The following is an 8,763-nucleotide window of genomic DNA, read 5'->3' as shown; positions in this document are numbered from 1 at the left end:
ATAGGAATAGGTAATCAAGGATATTGTTGGTTGATGAAATTTATAAATTTATTGTTGGTTGATGAAATTAATAAATTTATTTATTATGGGTTGAAAACCCTATATGCTCAGCAGGCTCCAAAGCCTGACCCACTCAGCTTTTTATATTCTAGGTAGTGGACCCAGAGCATAATTTGGATGGTGAAGAGGGATTTTTGGATTATAGGCCAGTAGTTGTAAATAACTATTGTAAGGCTTATAATATACTGTTTATGATTTTGGTATGTATCGGAACATGACATCCCGACGTTATGTTATACAATGAAAATATTTTTCTTTAAGAAATGCTTTGGTAAGTTTTTATTATATTTTGTTTTGGGAACAAATTCCGCAACATCTTTTGGAAGATTACTCTGATTTTATTTTAAAAGCATAAACTAAATCGGTCTTTTCTGACCGAGAAATTTGCGGATGTCACATTTTCTCTCTCGAAAACTTAGTTACTCTTTATACTCAAACTATATCAAAGAAGATTAATCAAGCCTATGAATATATCTCTATGTGTTTTATTAGTTTCTGATCAACTATTGAGCAAATTTATCAACAATTGAAAACTTGCTAGTTCCAAACTATGATGCATTTTGTTTATGGTTCTTTAGCTCTAAAAGTTCCATATAGCTCCCACTTAGAAAACAAACTTTCTAAGTACTTGTATTCTAGAATGACTATTAGTGGGATTAGTAAAAACTTCATCCTAAATAATCATTTAGGATAGTCTACATAAATGCAATTAGTAGATGCCAGAGTGGTTAAACTTATTGTCTAACATAAGCTCTATAACTCTATACCTTTTAGATAAGGATAAACAATTTCATCCTCATTCTAATATAAGTATCTAATCCAATTATTTGGTTGGAAATATATATTCAATATAATATTTGTTGCAATGAGCATAATTCCAAAAAAAATTCAAGTAAATAGTTCTTTTAAAACATCATCTAATAGACTGCAAGGTCTATGTATTATCCTATTTAGAACTTGTACTATCAACATTCAACTAGTGTCCAGGTGACCCTATCCCACTAGAGAATACGAAGGCTACCTTGAATACCAAAACATAGATTCAAGTGACTAGGGGATCCTATGCCACAAGGAACATACTAATGATGAGTGAGTGTTTTTGTCGAAATGAGTTGTGAATCGATTCCACAACTCCTAAGATGTTCCAAGAAGACTTGCTTTACAAAACTTATTTTCTTTATCACATCGAAAGGTTAATGAGGATCTCATTAATGTGTATATCAATCTTCACTAGAAAAAATTTGATCAAATCAAAAGGTTTAATAAAAAATGAATAAAAGTCGTCAGTAAATTTGATTAAGTATCTATCACCAAATCTATTCATGGATTGAAAAAGATTACATACATCACTTATGCAAAACTCTTTGTCAAGCCTTTTGCTCTTTAACTACTAATATATAAAGACACTTGTGAATCGTCTTCCCATATAAATATGATTCACATATATCAAATGAATCAATCTCAGTTGCCTTCAAAAATTCCATCCTTTTGAGGTTGGTATATGCATTTCTTATTTACATTGTCATGATGATTATGACATAGATAAGTTCCAATCAAATATCATTTTATTATATAGGTCTTATGATCAGAACTATCACTTTAATGAAAGATTATAGATTTACTTCATAAATAACATTATGAGAACATACTCTTTAATACAAAATACATTGTTTTAGAACATGAATGTGAACATCCATTAAACGATAAGTAAATCTAGATTTATTCATAAATTACAACTGTTACATGTCCTTATAAGGATAGGAATAGAACTTCTATTGTTTAAATAAAATACTATAACAACACTTGTTATATCTTTAATACGAAATACCATTCGTTTGTAATCAATTGATTATTTCTTCCAATCATCAACACATAATATCAATTATTGGTGTCACATGAAGTATTACATACTCAAGTGAATGATAGAAAAATAAATAGTTCTATCATAAAGATATCTGAAATCTCGTCCAAGAAAGACTTCTTCAGCTTGATGAGATGATAGGAGCAATTCCTCCTTTAGTGTTCAGTTTCTTCTACAATAGAAACAACACTAATAATTTGGTCCTTTCTTGATTTATGGGTTTATGATGTATTTCCCTTAACTGAACTATAAGTCTATATGAGTGCACAATCTCTTAGATTTCCTTTTATTCAATGCTTGAATAGACTTGAAGTTGTTTCTAGTGTTTTGATTGAATATTTGCTTTACTTGATGAGACATCTGATAAGTTTCATAATTGTCCAAGACTCTTTGCAAGTCATGGTTAATTTCTTCAGTATAATGTGAGATACGTCATCACAATAATTCTTCTATCAAAGTATCATTGTCAGAGTAATTGGTTGCATAGGTTATTCAGGTATGGGATCATTCAGTATATATAATTTCTATTTATCTTAAAGGTAGAACTTCAAGATATTATACGAATTATATAAATTATATCCATCAAATGTTACTGTCTCTTGAAACTTAACAAGAGAGAGGTTTTGCAGGGCGTAAAACTATTAACAATTATCAACAGGATTTAACAAAGTTTCATTTAGTATTTTCAATTTTTAGTCTTTAAAAATTAATACATTTTATTGTTTCTTATAACATTAATTTATTATTGTCTAGGATCCAAGTAACGGAACAAGTAAATGGTTAGCTGACCTTTATCCCATAAAACTTAATCAAACTCGGTAGTTAGCGATTACCAATTGCATATGATATAACTCCTAGATTATGGGATCCTAAACAACTATTGCTTAGCTTGGCATGTTTATCCCATATATGCCTCAGACCTTTCATGCTTAGGTGACCTTTATCACATAAGATTCCAGTCAAGTCATCCTATTTCAAACAACTTGTAGCATTGTAACTAACCAGCAACAAGGTCACCCTTTAGAAACCAGAAACTACAAAACTACCCCGAACATCAAAATCCAATCCTAGGACCAGGTGAACCCGTGACACTAAAACCCTCAAATGATAAGAATCGGTAATAGTCTTAATAAAACTTTATTTTATACAGACTTGGAATTTTAGATGAGTTATAAAATCACTATTTTTAACTTCCTTTTAACAATTAAAAAACTTATGACTTCATGAATTTGTAGAATAAACTCATTTTATTTTATAAATTTAATTTTATGCATCTTATGAGAAAAGTCATATTTTAATAAACCAAAACTTGGGTGATGATACTTATGTTTTAAATCTCATTTAGCATGCATAAAATATAATATCAACATGTTACGTTAAGTTTAAAACACTAATATCATATATTAAGTTCTGACGCAAAAAATAATCACTAGTTTTATTATTTGTTGTTATATCGCAATAAATCGATTTTATTCTTTTTAAAAAAAATCATTATTTATTATAACGACATAGTGTTTAAATAATGTTTAACATCTTTTAAACCATTTCAAATATTTTCAACACTACTAGAAAATAGACCTTTGATGACATGCAATTTACGACACACATTGATTTATGATACGCAAAAGTGTCCGACCTAAAAATAATCTCATCTCTGGAGAAAATTAAAGGATTTAGGACGCGTATTTTTGTGGGCCCTAAAATTGGTGTCAAAAAAACACAGAGGGTGCTTTTTATAAATGTGTGTCATCTCAGCATGTTGTTTTATAATTTTTTTTTTAAAGAAACACGCGTTTTCATTAAAATATCAGCAATAAATTCCACAAAATCAAAGGACCATTCTAGCAAGCTAAGGCTTTTTTCAACAAAGAAAATCTCTCGGTGCTCTCTGGCCATTGCTCCAAATCGATTATCTGTGTAACAATTTGAGAATTCTATATCTACAAGAGAGCTTAATCGTTGAAAAGGACGGCGAATGGTTATGTGAGCTAGCTTTTCGTAACACAGCCATGGAATTGTTAAACTTCTACATGACAAATCTAGTCAAGTTCGACTTCAAAGATCAAGAACTCTTCGCAAAAAAATTGCACGGAATCATTAGTATCAGTGAAAATCAGCGAATGCGATCTCACAGACCTCTCCGATTTCTTCAAATATACAGTAAAGTTACAAAAATTCGGTGGAGGCGCTTTCAGTGATCAACATGAAATCTACGCCGGACTGAAATTTCCCCCAGTTTTAACTTCCACGACATTGAATTACATGAGCCAACACGAAATCCGAGGGATCATCCCTTTCACTTCTCGCTTAACAAAACTCGATCTTCTTTATGATGAACAAGGTAAATCCATAATCGACCACTAATCTTGTCTTTAATCTTGATTCTTTCATTTAATTTGGCTACTTTTGTTAAACTTATTTAATTTTTCTGATACAACATCTTATTAAATTTTGGTTTTTTTTTTTTGAATTCTGATTGGAGCTTAATTCTTAAAGATTTAAAGCCATCTTCAAAGTCGCAAGAAGATAGATTTTTTATGAAGATTCTTTTTTAAGTAGGTAATAAACTCACACACATTTACTCATAATGAATCACCGACGTTGATAAGTGATTCAGAAATTGAAATGTAAAGGGTTTGGTTAAAAAAAGGAGATTGCTTCTTACAAAGAAGGATAGGAATTTATTTCACATTTGGGTCCGAGTGTGTGACACAAATCTTATATAGAAGGCTAGGAATTTAGTTCACATTTAGACATTATGGGTACGTTTGTTATACAAGACTGCAGTCTAGGTTTAGTACTTACATAGGCATGAGAGGAATATGTTCATTGCTAGTGGTCGACGGCTGCAAAACTCAAGTATGTGGAAACAAGGCTTGGAAAATATAAACTTGAATGTTTGTTTAACTATCATGTGACAACCATTACTATTGCCCAGTATCAAAAGGTATAATGTTTTTTTTTGTCAAATTTATCGCTTGATTAAGAAATCACGATTCCACATAAAACTCTTATTAAACAAACACATAATCCTTTTTCCTTGTATCTAACTAGTTACTTTATAGGATAAAAATAGTAAACCAACTAAAGCTTGTTTTTGGCCTTTCAGATCGCATGCCTGAGTTTAGAAAGTAAAAGCTACTTGTGTACTTGTGCCCTGCTGCTGCTACTTCAGATGAGATCAATGTTTGATCCTTTCTTAATATGATCGAATTATATATGAAATTGATAGATCAATCGAAAATATTATTCCATCCAATAAGTTCTTAAAGGAATCATTTTGTACTTTTAATTTTCATAACAATTTTAGTCCCTGTCCTAGTCCCAGGTAAAATAACTTGATTGCCCTTCATATAGTCAGTTTGAATTTTACATCCAACTTTAAATCTTTTTCTATTTTGCTAACAACTCATTTGCAATGGTCGTAAACTGATTGAAAATCATTTAGAGCAAAAAAGGTGTCGTTTATTGTTTAGTTTCCCATGTTAAAAGATGTTTTCAAGTATTGCTTTTTTTAAAATCTTTGTTAGAAGACGACGTGACATCTCTTTTGATCAAAAATGCCAAAAGTGTAAAGCTTTGGTCTCCTAAAATGAGTTTTTGTCATGAGATTATAGTTGGTAAATGAAAGTAGAGTTATGATATTTCCTCTCTAAAACTACAACATAACTTTCTTTCTTTTGTGTGGGTTATTATTCTTTATCATTTCATACATGGTATGTTTCAGTAATCCTTATCAACAATCAGGTTTTGTAGATGTCAAGTGGCTAAAGTTAAACAAGATGGGTATTATAGTTCTTATTTCTTTCTATTAAAAGAAAGGGGTAGTTTGGCCAATCTAGTTTAAAGCAAAAAAGAAAAAGAGGACATGCATCATGGTTCGTGAGAAGCTACAAGTCGCTATCATGCTAGAAATAGTTCTCCGCCAAGTGAAACGACATATGCATGGATCTTTATTTTTGTTTAAAAAACAGATTCAAAGAGATGTTGACTCTGTTTTATATCACAATAGTGTGTTCACAGTTAATTGCATGCATCCAGGGCACACTTGACTCTGTCATGGGAAGAATACAAGGAAATATTGACAAGAAAAGGATGCAAAAGCAATTGTGGTGTCAGAATGTTTCAAGAAATTTTCATTTTCATTCATGAAAAGTTACTGCAATTGTGTTTTGTAGCCATACATGTTAATGTTCATTAAACCAAAGTATTTATGGTGTCAGGTTACTTCAGTAAAATAAGTACCAGTTGTCAAAGGCTTGGACTGCTTATTAAAGGAGGTATTCATCTACAAAAATATCATTGGCTTTGACATGCTTTTCTGACTTGTCATTCGCAATAATCATGGGGGGGGGGGGGGTGGAATTGGTGTCTCCTATCATCTAAAAAGTTCAAAGCCTACTAATCTTGCTGTTGGAATTGGAGGATTACCAAAGGTAATTAGTAGCCTCTTATATGGTATTAGCAAATTACACACATACATAATAGTTAATCATTGTGAACCCTAGAATAATAACAGCTAAATTGTACATTATAGGGAGGAATTGTTGAGGTTGATGGTCAAGAGGGATCAGGCAAGACAACACTTCTTTGAATGTAATCAAGGAAGCTCAAAAGCTTGGAGGTGCTTTCCAATGTTCTTTAATTCCACATATAAACAATGTTGGTGTTTCATATTTTATGATGATTAGAAGTTATTTTTGTTAGATTATTGTGCTTACTTGGATGTGGAGAATGCACCGGACCCACTGCTGCTTAAAACAGTTGGTGTAAATACCAAAAGTCATCTCATCTCACAGCCAAATTATGCTGAAAACTTATTGAGTATTGTTGACGCTCTCACACAGAGTGGAGCAGTTGATGTGATCATAATCGACAGTGTAAGGAAAAAAATTTGCAAAAGACATGAATGCCCTCCTCTCTTCTTCATCAAACTCACCCCTACAAATCTTTTGTCCAATTGTTGTCTTGGTTTTCAAATTCATTGACTTTATTTTTATAGGTTGCTGCACTCATCCCACAACGTGAAATTACAGGTGTAATAAGTGACAATATCATTGAGACATAATCATGAATAATGACACGAGCACTTCGTAAGATTCATTATTCTTTATGTTGTTCAGATACACTTATTATATTTATAAATCAGGTTAGTATATTATATATAGTTATAAAATCAGTTTAAATAGTTTCAAATATGTCATAATGTCATAGCCAATTGTTACTCTTGTTTTCTGGTGAGATCAAATTTGAGATCACACCAAGAGGAACTTAAAGTAAGTGAGGTGACATGTGGTGGAAACGCCTTGCCATTTTATTAAGTTGTACGAATAAGAATTGCTAGAAAATGATTGCTCAAGACACAGGAAAAGGTTTAAAATAATAATAATTGTTTTATTATATTGATAATGATAATAATAAAAGAAAATTTATCTATTTGCAAGTTACTGGTCTTGGTATACATGTGGAGGTGTTAAAGAATAAGCTAGCACCTGCTATGAAAAAGGCAGACTGTAGATTGAGTTTCGAAGAGGCATATCTCGTGCATCTGAGGTGCTACAGTTGGGTTGTGAACATGGGGTTGTATTAAAAGAAGGAAATAGTTACTTCATAGATCGAGAAGTTGTCAATGGTAAGATGCAAGTTAAAACTTATTTGATTCAGAATACAATAATTTGTGATAAGTTGGTAAAGACTCTACGAAGACACTTGTTTTGTATTGAACAAGATTCTAAATCATGATACAAATACTTCAGAAAGTTTGAGGACAAAATAAGTTGCAATTTGATTGACATTCATTGGATTAGGGTATTATTTATTCCGGGAACATTTTAGTCATTTAGTTATTGTTGGCAAACTACTAGTAAGATGTATTTGTTGTATGTTAACTTTGAACTAATATATTTTCCATAATGTTTTAGTTCCTATTAGTTTTTGTTGATTTTTAACTAAAATATATTGCAAATAATTTCGAGTACTTCAGGTGGTAATCCAGAGTGACTCTGCTCATTATCTTTCATATGTTCTCACACCTTCTCATCGTTCAGGTGTATTTTTTTCAGCTATGCATTTTGATTTTAGGGTTTAGGTCACATTTGATATTTTACCAATTAAGTTTTTATGTAGGGAGTAGAAAAAGGGGAGCTTTTCTCCTTCAAAATTACACATGATAAGTTTTTAAGTACTTTTAATCAATATTTTATGTCCATAAAGTCAACATATTGACCACACTTGGTGTATCTGAATCAGGTTCTAGATGAAGAAGCATCTGAAGGACTTTCTATTTTTGATAAACTGAAATTAGCTCATCTCTAAATAATCCTTAGTTTCCTCTTATTTAATCAGTGCATATTATAACTTTATAAGTTTCTTGTATATGAGGATCTCATCTTTTGTTAATATTTACATAATCCCACGTAGATTCCTTAAATAACAAGCAACATTTATAGTTTATGATGATTAGAAAGTAACAACTTCTCAATCAATAGCTACAATTTCAAACTTCAATACACCTGGTGTCCCTATTGCTGATTTGGAGTTTCTTGACCTTTGCATTGGTGAACAAGATGTAATTAAGCTAGCTTTGGCCAATTAATTTAATTTAAACATTTTGCATGACACTCATTGGTTTTCTTTTCTGATTTGAACTGCTAGACACTCTCCCACAAATTCAAAAGGAAGATGACACAAGCAAGGAATATCCTTTGGAAGCTGCCCTTAAGGCTACCAAAATTACTTTGATTAAAGGCAGTACAAAACTCTTATTGGTAGATCATTTTGATTTCACTCTCATACATACCATGTGTATTATTAATTAATTGATATTAATGTTGTACAACTGA

General features: G+C 31.2%; 1 pseudogene; it reads left to right on the top strand.

Moving 5' to 3' along the window:
• The first annotated feature begins 5,796 nt into the window (after window positions 1–5,796).
• Window positions 5,797–8,236, top strand: LOC145010379 (DNA repair protein recA homolog 2, mitochondrial-like; annotated as a pseudogene).
• The last annotated feature ends 527 nt before the right edge of the window (window positions 8,237–8,763 follow it).

This window comes from Lactuca saligna, chromosome 8, assembly GCF_052625555.1.
Source record: "Lactuca saligna cultivar CGN05327 chromosome 8, ASM5262555v1, whole genome shotgun sequence".
In the NCBI taxonomy this organism is placed as follows: Eukaryota; Viridiplantae; Streptophyta; class Magnoliopsida; order Asterales; family Asteraceae; genus Lactuca; species Lactuca saligna.
The sequence above is the reverse complement of the archived record's forward strand: the minus strand, read 5'-3'. Positions and strand labels throughout refer to the sequence as shown.